This window comes from Strix aluco, chromosome 1 (genome assembly GCF_031877795.1).
Source record: "Strix aluco isolate bStrAlu1 chromosome 1, bStrAlu1.hap1, whole genome shotgun sequence".
NCBI lineage: Eukaryota > Metazoa > Chordata > Aves > Strigiformes > Strigidae > Strix > Strix aluco.
This window is the reverse complement of record NC_133931.1, coordinates 66,653,338-66,666,881: the sequence shown is the minus strand read 5'-3', so window position 1 is coordinate 66,666,881 and position 13,544 is coordinate 66,653,338. Positions and strand designations below refer to the sequence as shown.

The 13,544-nt window shown below is 38.9% G+C and overlaps 1 long non-coding RNA gene across 1 annotated transcript in view; it reads left to right on the top strand.

The window, feature by feature from the left end:
• Positions 1–13,544, top strand: part of LOC141923122 (uncharacterized) — an 81,672-nt gene that overhangs the window by 16,434 nt on the left and 51,694 nt on the right. The window lies entirely within an intron of this gene.

Here is a 13,544-nt window from a genome sequence, read left to right as displayed (position 1 = left end):
AAAAGGGGAGCATTTGAGAATACTCCCAGATGTTCAGCTTGCTAAGCCACTGCACATGTGCTGGCTGTATTTGGTATTTTTAGATTTCTCTGAGATCCAAACCACTATCAAACCCCAACAGCTTTTTCTCTCTGAATCTTCAATACATGTTGTGTGGCACTCGTTAGTATTGTACGATGCCAAAGCAGGGGCTGAATAATCAGATACCCTGGCACTTTGATACATTTTCTGAAACTACAGGAAAAAAAAATTGGGCTTAGGAATTCATTCTTTAGTTCCTCTGGTAAAATCCTTAACCAGTAATATTCTCCCTAATCTGTTATGGGATTAAAAGGAAGAAAAAAACCCTCTTAACCACATTCTTATTCCTTGTACACCATACACAAATTTTTTCACTCCTCCTGCCCTGATTCCTCAACATTTCCCCCTCCCTCCTGCCCCCATCTCCTCTCATGTAAGATATAAAAAAATTATAGTGTTTCTCCTGGGCACCACGAGGTTGAGCTGGAAAGCCTGTATACAGCACATTCAAAGATGACACCTGTGTCCTATTTAGAGCAGGTTCTGAATTTCAGCAGATACTGCTGTTTCTCCATAAATGCACTAATACAAATTGTTGAGGACTCTGCATCTCCTTTCATATTAATCTTTCCCCATGATCTCATCCTGCCCTTTCCTCCTTCCCAGGACTATCCATCAGGCTTTTCTTTTTGTCTGACTGTGACACAACATCTAACCGTTTCCTTCCACCTCAACAGCTTATCTTCGGTATTAAGCACATGGTGATGCTTTTTTCCTACGCTGCTCACTGCGAGCATTAAATGGCTGATTGGATCACCTTGTTATATCGCTAGTAAACGTACAGTGCCTCTGAGAGAACAGTTACAGCTTCAGGGAGTCTGCAGTAACGTAGTCGAAATGCAAACTGACAACTGGGAGCTTTAGCAAGGAGAGGTTCCTCCCTGCTGCGCAGGCCCCTCTGAACCAGCATGGGAGGTGTTTTCTCTGCTATTTCCAGCTTTGGTGTGAGGAGTCTCCTGAGTTATTTTTATGAAAGATTTTTTTTAAAACCTCTGCGTGTCCCTCCTGTACACTCTGTGCTGGCTGCCCAAGGGCTGTCGAGTGACAGACAGAAGGAGGGACCATGGCCAGGGCAGTGGCACGAGCCAGCGGGACATATGACCCACATGGAGTCTGTGTCACCAAGTGAAGCATGCGTTGGCAGGCCTGCCTGGTCACCGACACCACAACAGCTCAAACCACTTCTTGGTAAAAGGTTCCTTTCTGGGAAACATTTCTTAAGATCCAGGCTATCTGGGTGTTGCACTTTGAGAGCTTGTCAAATTCTTGCCATCACTATGGCGAGTGCTATTTGTAAAGCAGGTATTCATGTACTTTTCAATGTCTTAGTTAAATGCTGATAAGTAGTTCTTCCATGCATGCACCAAGACTAGGACTTCTGGTCTCAGCAATGTGGCACATGTAGCATATCTCATTACATGAGAGTTTATGAGTTGAAATGGCTTTAATGGAAAATGTCTAGTACAACAAAGAACCTTAGTCCCCAAAATAAGAGAGCTATAGGGTCATAAAATCATAGAAAAATTTACATTAGAAGGAACCTTTGGAGGTTTCTAGTCCAACCTTCTGCTCAGACCAGGACTAGCTTCAGAGTTACAGCAGGTTGCTCAGGGCTTCATCCAGTCAAGTTCTGAAAACCTCCAAAGACAGAGATTACACACCCTCTCTGGACGCATTTTCTCAAAATCAGCATGCAATTTTAAAATATATCTCAGGTCTTCAGGTAAGAGTAGGATATACTTTGCTCCTCTGCTTGGAGAATCATGCAGTGCCTCAGCTGTAAGTGTTCAGGCCAGAAGTTACTCCTGTGACTACAGCAAATGTACATGGCTCAATTCCAGAGGGTTTTCCTGGAGCTTTTACCACCAAGGTCAGAGGACTATAAAGCTACCAGTTATGAGTACAGTGTGAAAATATGCCCATGTAACAGAATCTGGCCTAGCTTTACCTCCTGGATGCCTACCAGCCTGCTGTGCAAGGATCCAGACATTGGATCTTTCACTTGAATTTTTATAGAGCATGGACAGAGTCCGGGCAAATGCCCCTCTTTGTTTCCTCTACCCACTCCCTAACACCTGCTTTTGAGACCTTGTGGTTTGACTCCTTAGCCTAGGTTCAGTGCTGATTCTTCTGTCTTTTCTTGTATCGGTATTTCCACTGTAAAGATTAACATTGCATTTCCACCTAATTCTTCAAGAGTTAGGCACTTGTTAGTGGAAAATACATACATGTGGGTGCATAGAGCCTTTGTGTAGAGTTTCTGAATGTAACAAAGACAATTACTTAACAGAAAATTACAGAAGAACTTACTAGTTCTTGCTGACTTAAAAAAGCTCCAAAAACATGGTGAGCACTGCCTTTCCTTGGAAACTAGGCAGGGAGTTCAAGCATCAGGAAAGCAGGACTCCCATTGCCCCACACAGGCCTCCTGATCAGGAACTGCTGAACCAAGCCTTGAACTGCGAGCTCAATTTGGAGCCTATTGCAAAATTCATAACAAATTCTCCACCTTGTCACAGTTAAGAGTCTGGCTTGCAAAACCATCAGTTTCAAGCAGCAGTGTTAATGCACAGCTATGTTACATTTTTAAGAAGAGATACTAATTTAGGAAAATTTAGCAAGTCTATGAAGCATTTGGTAAGAAAGGAATGGGAGTGCCACTTCAATGCAACAAATAAATGTTCAGCAGTGTTAGAGTGCAAATGGTTCATGCCCTGATTTGGAACTGAGATGTCTTTGCACCTGTAGAACTGTGAATGAACGAGTAAATGAAGAGACATTTCAACACCAGGGAGAGCAGAGCAGTGCTGACCCGTGCCGTGTCCGAAACAGTGAAGGCAGAGTCCATTGCCAAGTGTGTGTTGTTACTCTAGTGAAAAGAGGCCAGATGCACCTTGGATAGTGAATTTGCCAGCTGCAGTGTGTGCTGAGTATCAGGAAGCGTGGTGATGTTCCTTAGCCTGCGGTCCAATTCCTCACATGCAGAGGTGCACCATAAGGCACAGAAAGCAATCTCTTGGCTTTATGTTCTTTAAATGTGAGTAAACATAAAGGGCCAATCATTTACATCCTTTGATCAGGAACTGGTATGTGGGGGAAGCTCCGTGTTTCCAATGGGAGTAGGATGAGTAACCAGTTGGATCTGCTGTACTCATTTGTTCTGTGGTTTCTAAGACAAAATTACTAAGATTCTTATGTGGTGCAAAACATTTTAGTTGTCATTAATTAATTTATTTTTTTATCAGAAAGGCAGAGGAGATAAAGCTCTCAACCCCTCACTACTCACCAGATACACAAAACAGTAGCAACATGAAACGTGTGTTCTGATTTCACAGGTGACCTGTGACATCTGCAAAGACAAACAACTGGAGCCAGACCTCAGACTCTCTTTAAAACCAGCTCAGAGCTAATCAGTAGAACCCAGGGCATGATCCCTCTCATCCTAAGGTAAATACCTATGCTAATCATCCACTAAACTCTAGTTTCTATATTGAGTCTATTTCCACTGTTGATAAAGGAAGAACACAGGAAGTCCACCTAGCAAGTGGACTTTGCAGACAGGAATCCTGCTTCTAGTTTCAGTATATTAAAAATGGCCTGGTCCCAGTGAGAATTCTGTGAATTAGGGCAGTGTCCACTGTGGCAAACTGTGGAGTGAACATCCATAAATGAATCAGAGGAGAAGGAGAGTTTCCTCAGTAATTCTCGAGGTAAGAGTAACCACCGGAGGGAGAGGATATTGAACCCCATCATAAGATACTTTCGTCCTTCTTACTGAAACAATGATAAGAAAATATGAAGAGTTGGAAATGAGAATTTGCAGAAATATTCTTTAGATGAGCTTCATATATGCAGAACTGCTTTTCTGGTTTTGTTGGAGAATATAATAGAAGCAGTATCTTAGGAAGCTTTAAGAAAAGCACAAACATCTCTCAGTGTATTTTTTTTTTCTTAGTAGGTGATCAGTTTAAATGTCAAAGGAGACCAATTGGAAAATTCCTTAAAAAAGTTAAATTGAACATATTCAAGTGGAACTTGTTCCCTTTATATATTCACGTCTTTTATATTCTGGCTTAATTATTTTAAAACATGGCTAAAATACAATGAGTTTGATTAAGATGGTTTTAATAAGAGGCACAGAAAATGTTTCTGTATGTAATAATAACAATGAGCCTCATATTTTAAGGTTTAATTTGCTGGGTCAACATCTAATGCTTTTCCCATTAGCATTGGTGTGATTTGATGTGGAAAATAATCCCGTTTCCCAACAAACTTTAGGAGATAACAAATATTTAATGACACCCTACGTAGAAACAATAAATAAATTTGAGTCGCTCTTGGACTCCTGTGGAAAGAGGTTGTGAAAATTTTATAAGTTGGGAATTAATAAATTATAATGTGGCTGTTAAAATGTGAATCACTAAAGACTCTTGCCACCCTTTTCCTTTCTCTAATTAGAATTTAAAAATAAATAAATGAACAAATAAACTTGTCATGTTTAGAGGCTAAGTTACTTCTCTGCACAAGTTGCTAAAGTAAGAAAAGTTATCATATATAGTTTGCATATTTTCATTTACAAATTAGAATTTCTGGAAAGGACAGGATATAACCCATTTATAAAAACATGTCATAACATACAAAACAATTACTCACAAAATATCCTGGAGCCTCCAGATTCTCTACAATGTTCTATGTATTAAACAGTCATAAGAATTGTCAATGCAATTTTCATTTAGTAAAGCACAGTTACGTCAAAACACTTCTATATGTGCCTTTATTTGTGAACATTTTGCATTCAGATTCAGAATGAGCAGAAATAAACACCATAATGATGGTACAGGGACACTGGTCAAAACACTGTATGTTCTGAATATTCTGTGGAGCTCATATATTTGTCTGGGAAATACGGGAATTAAGTAAGTGTTTGCCTGGTGCTGGCAGCCTCTTGGTTTTTCATAACCTTTCCTCTCTGTTAAATTCTCCCTGTGTCTATGTGGAAGGGGCAGTTTGTCCTTCCAGGACAATCCGTGAGGATTCAGGGATGAACCGAGGGATGAGGAGTGAAAGCAAGCTCTTATTCCTCAGAGCAGAATGAAGGTAGAAATAAAATGTAAATGACTGTGCATTCATGTCTGGGATCCTCTGTCTGTCTTGTGAACAACCTGGCTTTCTCTGTTGGCCTTGGAGAATCTATGGGCAATGGGTAACAAGCAGAGCCAGTGTGCTAGGAGGGCACTGAGAGGAACGGTGATGCTCACCGAAGTCTCAGTACTCTCTACAGATGCCTCTGACTGCTTGTTAACCTTCCTGAAATATCCTGGCTTAGAGGACTTAACCCCCTGGTCTTCTCCCTTTCTACAGCATCTCTGCAAGATGATACAGGAATTCCATGAAGGGCAATTTAGGTTTCCCATCTCCTAAGCACATATTCATCTCAAGCACAGGGATCTTTTGTTCAGAACAAAGTACATGCTCATATTCACTAAAATGTCTCTGCTAAATGAAAGTCCATAATCTTGTCTGATTCCACTTTCTTAGTGTTCACTCTACAGGGCGAGATATAAAGAAATGTGCTAGTAGATAATACTAAAGGATGATTGGGCAGGACTTATATCTTCCACTTAAAATTATTCTGTTATTTTTCATGATCTGTTTAATCCTTGCGACCATTTTATTGCCTCTTGTTCCTCTTTTCCTCAGTATTTATGACTCATGATGTCATCATGTGTAGAATTTGTCAAGATTAGATTGGCTGCCTCTGCTGAGATGGAATTAAATTTAGTCTTTTGCTGATCCCACGTAGAGAAAACTATTGCATAATTTGATTGGGCTAATGACTCCTAGTATTGGCTTTTGCTGAAATATCTCTATTCATCTCAGTATCTTCTTCTCCAGATTTTGGCAATTCATCATACTTTGACTCCTGTTTCAGATTTCTACATTTACAAACCCATGGTCTCTTTTGTTTCATTCTCTGGTACTGTTAGCAGGTAGAGACAAACAAAGCCCACTTAGAGTAGCAGTGTCAAAATCAGAGAGCATCATTCTTCTACCTGAAGAATTATTGTGGATTTTGCAGTCTTATTTTTCAAACAGGGCTGATAACAATCTTGGAAATCACCTGAAAAACAGAACTTTCCTGAAAAACAGATGTTACTGCCTGCACTCTTTTTAGTAGATGCTGTGTAGGTGCCACAGCTAGAGTTTTACTGCCCTTTCATGCCCAGTGCTCATTTGCTTCTGAAATGATTCTTTGTCTGAATGACAGCTAATTGCCTTACTTTATTGGTGTCTTTTTCCTTCTCAACAGTGTGACACTGAGTGCTCATATGGGTGTATGCACAGGAGAGGTCCCCAGGAATTCCCCTCCAGGATGTTGGCCATTCCCAAACCCTGATCTGGCTAAGGAACAGCAGATCTCACCCTAGCATGGCTCTTCATGATGCAAAGCACACCCAGGAACCAGGATGGAAGCTGTAGACCATCCAGGTGTTCCCTTCACTGCCATTACTCTTCTGTGGTCAGCTGAGCATGGGTTTTGCTCATGGAAACCTGCTCTACAGTTGAGTAGAATCAGGCTTTAATTACACCATCCTGTGTGACTTTCTTGGCATGTCACAGTATTTGAAATGGCGGGTACAAGTCTGGCATTAGGATCTAGTCACCCTCCACAAAAGTGGTGTTGTGGGCTCAGCCCAGACTCGAGGAGCAGATCCTGTTCTGATCTTCTCTGGACGCGTTTCTGTGTGGCAGTAGCAGTCCTTAGGTCAAGAAGACCATCTGGGGTCATGGCAGAATAAAGGGACAACTGAATGCAAATATAATATCCAAACCTTCCCAAAACAGAAAGCTTTTTTATCTGATGTTTGAATCAGGTCCATCCTTTCTGGAGACATACAATCTATTTTTTATATATATTTTTTAATGGAACTAAAAGAGGAGAAAATATTTTGCCATGGATTTAGTCTGCTTCTGTTACTGTCTTATGGTTCTAGGGGCTGCCTGTGATTTCACTGATGAGCTGTATCTGATTATTGTTCAAGTCTGGACAAGAGAAGTACTCTGTTGTGTGTAATAAGAGTGTGGAAAAAATTTGAGAACCTGTCATGGCTGAACCAATTACTTAAGTAATGATTGTTTCTTTTAGTCATATGTTTAGTATATTTTTGTAACATACTAGAGCATTTCCTGCTCTTGCATGCATGAGTGCTAGCTTGAAGCGAGTCAGCTGAATTAATGTTATTTTCTTTAGAAAACAGATTAGAGATTTCACAGACTTGGTTGACTCAAAATGTTTTCATAGGAGAAGGTAAATGAAAATAGATACTGGTTTATTTTAACCAGACTGTAAATAATTTAGGAACTTTGTATCCGTATTTGTTTCTATTACCAGAAAATGCAGAAATTCAGAAAAAGAAAATAAATGAAATTAAAATCTTAAAAATTCCAATACAAATTAATTTCACATTTGGGGAAAAAATGAGGCTCATTCTTGATTAACCTGCATTGATTCACTTGTCTTTTTGTTAAAAATGAAAGTATCATATTAACTTTCTCATTTGACTATAAAACCCCTCTTTATTGTATCTCTCTAGCAAAAATCTATCTCTCAGCTGGCCACCCATTCTTTCTAACGGAACTGGGCAGACTTGAATTTCCCAGGACATGTCTATTGGAAGGCTGGTAGAAAGCCATGTTCCTCTGGCTCAGTACTCACCATTTTTTCTGCAAGAAAAAGTTTGCACACAATGACCTTCCCATCAGATATACACTTGATCAGGAATGGGCACCATCAGTCTGGAAAGCCATTTATACTGGTGATCATTTTGACCCCACAACATCTTACAAGGCAGGCCTAAAACTGAACAAGCCAGTAGTCTCCAGCTCATAGCTCACACAGTTTACTATGCTCAAGCCAGCTTACTGTGCTTATTATGATCCTAGCATTTGCTTTTATAGATACACATCTCTTAGGGTCAGCAGGAAAAGTAAAAGTAAAGCAGCTTAATTTCTCAGTAACAGCCCAAGGGAAGGTGAAGTTAAAGACCACTGGGATGGTCCTTAGCACCCAAGAATCCCTGTACACTTCTCTTTTGTTGCCATATACCTAGCTAGTGGGTTGATAACCAGAGTTGATAGTGTGAGGAAGATTTCATTTCTGATGTCTATGGCATTGTCTGTAACAGGTAAGCAGACACCCTCCAAAAGTGTTAGCAGCTCTTTTCTCAAAACACAATGATTGACAAGAATAAGAGAAAAAAGATCTGGCATTTCCTAGACTGATTTAGGAAGTAACAGTGCTGACCAGAAAATAATTCTTTAAATATGATTTAAGCCTTACTAGTGTATTTCAATTAAAGGATTAATTTGCTTCTTACTAGGCTTTTGGTAACACACTCTTTGCAAAGAGTAATAAAAAAAATTCATTAGTGGGGATGGTAACCTCTTCTGCCATTTCAGTCAATGCTGTAAGGTAATGTAGCCTGGAGCTTTGCACAGCTTGGCACTTGTTATAAAAGAGGGTATTTCTAATGAGATTTACATTTATTAAAACTACTGTGGCTGCCCCAATCTTGATCTTCTCGAAGTTAACGGCAAAATTCTTACTGACACAATGTAGGATCTGACCCAAACAGCAGGACATCTTGAAATAAAAAGCAGACTTATAGTATCCCTCATTTTACTGGGATAAGAAATAACTTTAAATCAGCCTTTCTTACAACATTTTGTTCTTGCCTGGATGTACAATGCACATTCCCATTCACTCACGCAAACACTTGGCATGAATATTTTAAAATAAGTTACCTTAAAATAAGTTACCTCCGTACAAAGCACATATGATACAAGACACAAGTGAAGGCACTTGATTTAGGAAAGGTATAGGCTTCTCAGCAAATTACTGTTCTCTTTTAGCAGCTGGCCAAGGCTCTGTAACTGTGGATCCCTAATATAAAAGTTTTCCCTGTTAAGCATAACTGTATAGATAGACCCAAACTGAGTTACATTTATGCCTATGTACCTGATCAAATAAAATTATCATAGAAAGATTTGATCATATGAGGTATCTTTTATGCCCTGGCCTCTTACCTCAATATGAAGAATGAATTTGAGGACTGGATTGCTCTAAATGTAGAGCCATCTGAGTTAAACCAGGATATCTCACCTAATTAGAAAAGTATAGCTACTAGTAGATATTGTGAAAAGGAACAACCGCTAAGGTGTCCTCTGCCTTACCAAGGCCCTTGGTATAGTCATCTTGTATGTTCTTGTTATCTTCATTGATGTCTTTTCCTTTCACGGAGATATGGTTTCCATGATACCAACTGACAACAAAACTGAATGTCTTAATAATGATTTGGGTTTAAAAGAACTTACTTTGTGATGTCCTTTTGAAGGATTTGCTTTTTTCAGCCAATAGACTCTACACAAAACTGCCTAGCATTCTTAAAACTAAAAGACTTTGCATGCTAAATTTACCAGCAGTGGACTCTTCATACCAAGTCAGCGTATTTCTTCTGATGATGTAAGTTGATTACAGCTGTGTGAAATGTCATGTGAGATGTAGAAGCACCTGGTATGTCATTTTCACTCCTCTTTATCTCCTTGAGAAAGATCATCAGGTAGTTTCAGGAACTGTTCTTACAGAGTTGAAGGGGCAAGCAAAAAGGCCCAGTTCATCTGCATCATTTATTATTTTCTTGGCTTCCACTACTTCCTCTGTTGTTCATTTTTTTCTGAGTAATTATAAACTTTTATATCTCAGTTCATATGGGAACATTTCCATAGTGATTTTGATCATATCTGTCTGGAGTGCTTTTAAGTTTTTTGTTTTGTGGGTTTTTTAGTTGCTTGTGCCAGAGATGCATGCAATATCCAACATATAGCATATCACAGTTTTCCACCTGCAATTAAGGAAAACAGCAATCAGTAGCTTCACTGGAGTTAAACACTGGATTTCATAGAGGTGCATATGCATAAACAATTGTTTTAAGTATTACAAGTCCTTCTGTATGAAGGCCTATTTTTCACTCTTAGTAAAATAGCCAGACTGGTATCTGCTCATGAGCCAAGTCACACACTTTTATTTCTATTGTGAACAAGAAAGAGCTTACAAACAAAGATTTAATTCTTTAGCTGAATAAATAGTTTCTTGGCAGCGATTATAAGGGGCGCAAAATGCCTATTATGCTTTGACTATAATTATAATTCTCACTGAATCATTAACTCCTATAGCAAGGACTGGTATTTTTTAATAATGAAGAACTGAATTTTCAGCCTTCAACAGTCATCTGCCCTGGACTGCAGAAATGTATCAAGTATACAGCTAATGTAAATGAGTGTTTTTCTGCATTGCCGCTATTATTGTAGTTTGGGGAAAGGAAATATATCTATAAATGAGAAAGCTGCTTATAGCAAATACATAATTCAATACATTTCAGTGTTAACTTTGTTTCCAAATTATCTAGGGATGACATCTTGGGATGTTTTTTGAAAAATTGCCCATTTTAGAATACCTGCAGCATGATATGAGGATGGATAACTTTGGTTATGCAAGTAACTCATTGTTATCCAATTTATTAGTCTAATAAGTTACACGTTATTCCTCCTATTTCCTGACTGGATGCAAATATCTCTTGGAATCAGAGCTGTCTACTAGAAATTCACTTTTTGCCTGGTTTAAAATGTACAGGTTTCAGTAACTTTTGCCAGTGACCATCTTGAAAGAACATTCAAGGAAAATAACCGTGACAGGAGCAATAAGCCAGCAAAACTGTTCTGGCCAAATACTTGGAAACAATATTTTAGGGTATTCCCTTAGCTCTTTTTTAGCCATCCCTCCACCTATTGTGCTTTTTCAGACCCAGTCGCCCAGTCATCCAACTGAATGCAAGTCAGATCTGTCTGGCAGATCTGGTCCATTCCTGTGGGCACAGCAGCTTTCAATAACCAAACAGTTGGGCAAACTCACAAGGAAATGGTCAAGACCGATAGCTGGCTATCATCATGGCAAATACTAGTGGATGTCCTTTGAAGGCAATGTTTCAAATTCAGCAAGCTGGCATATTTCAGCATATTTCTGTCAACCAGCTCCATAGCTGCTGCATCTGAGATGCTGCAGCGTTGTCACAAGCTTACTGACAGTTTTTAGCAAATACTGACTTCTGAAACAGCTTGGAAAGTATCCAGGAAAGCTGGGGACCCCAGGAAATGCATTAATTCTTTGTCTCTCTTTTAAAACAACATTGGATTGACATTAAAAACAACACCCTTCCTGGAGACACAGTATTAGACTGTGGCCTCAAGCCATGACCATCACCGGCTCTGGAGCAGAGAAGGAGCAGCACGTGTAGACCTGGAAGCTGTATTATTAAAGGAATCAGCTGAGCCAATACGTATCTCCAAGACTCAGAGCAGAATACAGAAGAATGCTCTGTGCCAAATCACTCATTATCTTACACCTACCCCATCTCACCAGACCACTTTTAGGAAACAACAGCAGTGCTACTACTCTCCTGTTTTTATACGCGGACACTGCACAAAGGCATTAAAGTCTCTGCCCCAATGCTTCTCGGAGCTAACAGGAGTTCTGCAACAAGTCTCAGAAGATGGAAGGACTCTTTACATCTCCTCTCTCTCCATCCCCCCTCTCATGCATACATACATATGTATGCACAATCAGGTCTTTATTTAATGGAACTTGAATTTACAGCACATTAGAACAGTGTGTGGTTTGTACAGAAAGTGATAATACGGATTTAATTAGTTTGATCTTGCTTTCTGTGCTAAAACTGAGTATGTTTAAATTATTATTGTGGCATTTCTTCTCTGTTTTGTATGTATCATAAATAATAATACAATAAGTTTTCAAATGTCTTTTCTGGTGGTTATTAGGCTATGAAGCAAAATGGGAGTGCTCAGTGGAAGACTAACAATAACTTTATTGTTACAGTACATTTAATTCCAAACAAATCTGAAATCTAGATGACTTTACAAATTTTAATCCTTTCACCCATCCTGGAAATGCCAACACTTTTTGTATATGGCTGTTATTTAACAGTTCAGAAAAGCACAAGACAACTAATTGGAACAGAAATCCATTTAACCTTACCTAGTCGGCCAAAAGTTAAGCATGTATTCTAGCCTAGTTGTGCCAGCTCCTCTTAGTGAAAAGCTAATCTAACTCACCGTCCACCTCTGTGATCAGCTGGACTAACTTAAAGGAAAGGGCAGGAACACACATTCAGGATCAGAGAAATGTGGGAAGGCTCTTTGTCAGGACAATATGGTTTTGAATTAGGTTAAGCCAACTCTCAAAATCTGACCTGGTTGTTATAGCTAGAGAATCCCCTTGTTTCATTTTCAGCTGTGGTTTTTCTTTTTCCTCTTACAAGTTCCTTGTATTTAACCCTGTGAATTAAGGCAAGAAAATATCAGGCAGATCACCTGAGGAGCATGATATTTATAAAAATAACATTTAATTCCCTATTTCTTTGCATATACGAAGAAACAAAGATGTAGTATCAATGTTATGTTGCTCAACATAACAGAGAAGATGTTGACCAGCTGAGATTTCAATATGCCAAATAGAATCAAACCGAAAGCAGACAAATCAAGAAAAAGTAAAAGAAAAGATGAGATATTCTGAGAAGACTTGAAATTAGCAGGGTGGAAAGTAAATTAATTCCTTCGAACCAAAGAGCTTTCTGCCCTTGAAATTTGCTTCAACATATCTCTGGTTCCACATTGCAACAATGGGGAATTTCAATGACCTGTGTTGCACCTAAAGGATAAGCAATTCTGAAGAAGTATGTGTGGACTTGTTAAGACTCAGCGGCATGTTTTCTTTGCCTAGATAAAACCAATCCAGGGCTACTGCAAGGTTACAGGGAAGGAAGAAAGGGTTTTTATTAGGGATCCCCCTAAGACTCAATCTGTCATTCTTAGGGAAGATGTTGTACTGTCATAATAGACTGATGACTGCAAATTGAAGAAGCTGATTAAAAATTTCCTAAAATTTTTGCACAAACTCTGACACAAAATAAAAATCCTGAAACTTACAGCAAAGACTATTCAAAGAGGAGAAATTACAGAAAGTGCAAGTTTAAAAAAAACACAAAGGTAACCTAGAGATTTATTGTGATTTAAAACAGCAAGGGAGTCAGCCTTTTTTTAGAAAATAGATATCCAATCTGAAAGAATGCTGTAGGAATCAGCTCAATGAAAAGTCAATGAAAATGGAACTGAGGAAGAATAAAGAACTGGATGCACTAAACTCAGACATAAATACATATACAATTTATTTAGTTATATCCGATACAAAGCATATGTAAGCATTTACCTAAAAGCACTATGTAGAGAAACTATGGGAAAAACCACTTATTTTCTTTATCTTCATGAAAATTTTTGGAGGCATGTATTAGACATAGTACATTCAGTTATTTGAGGAGACAGACTGCTGGGAG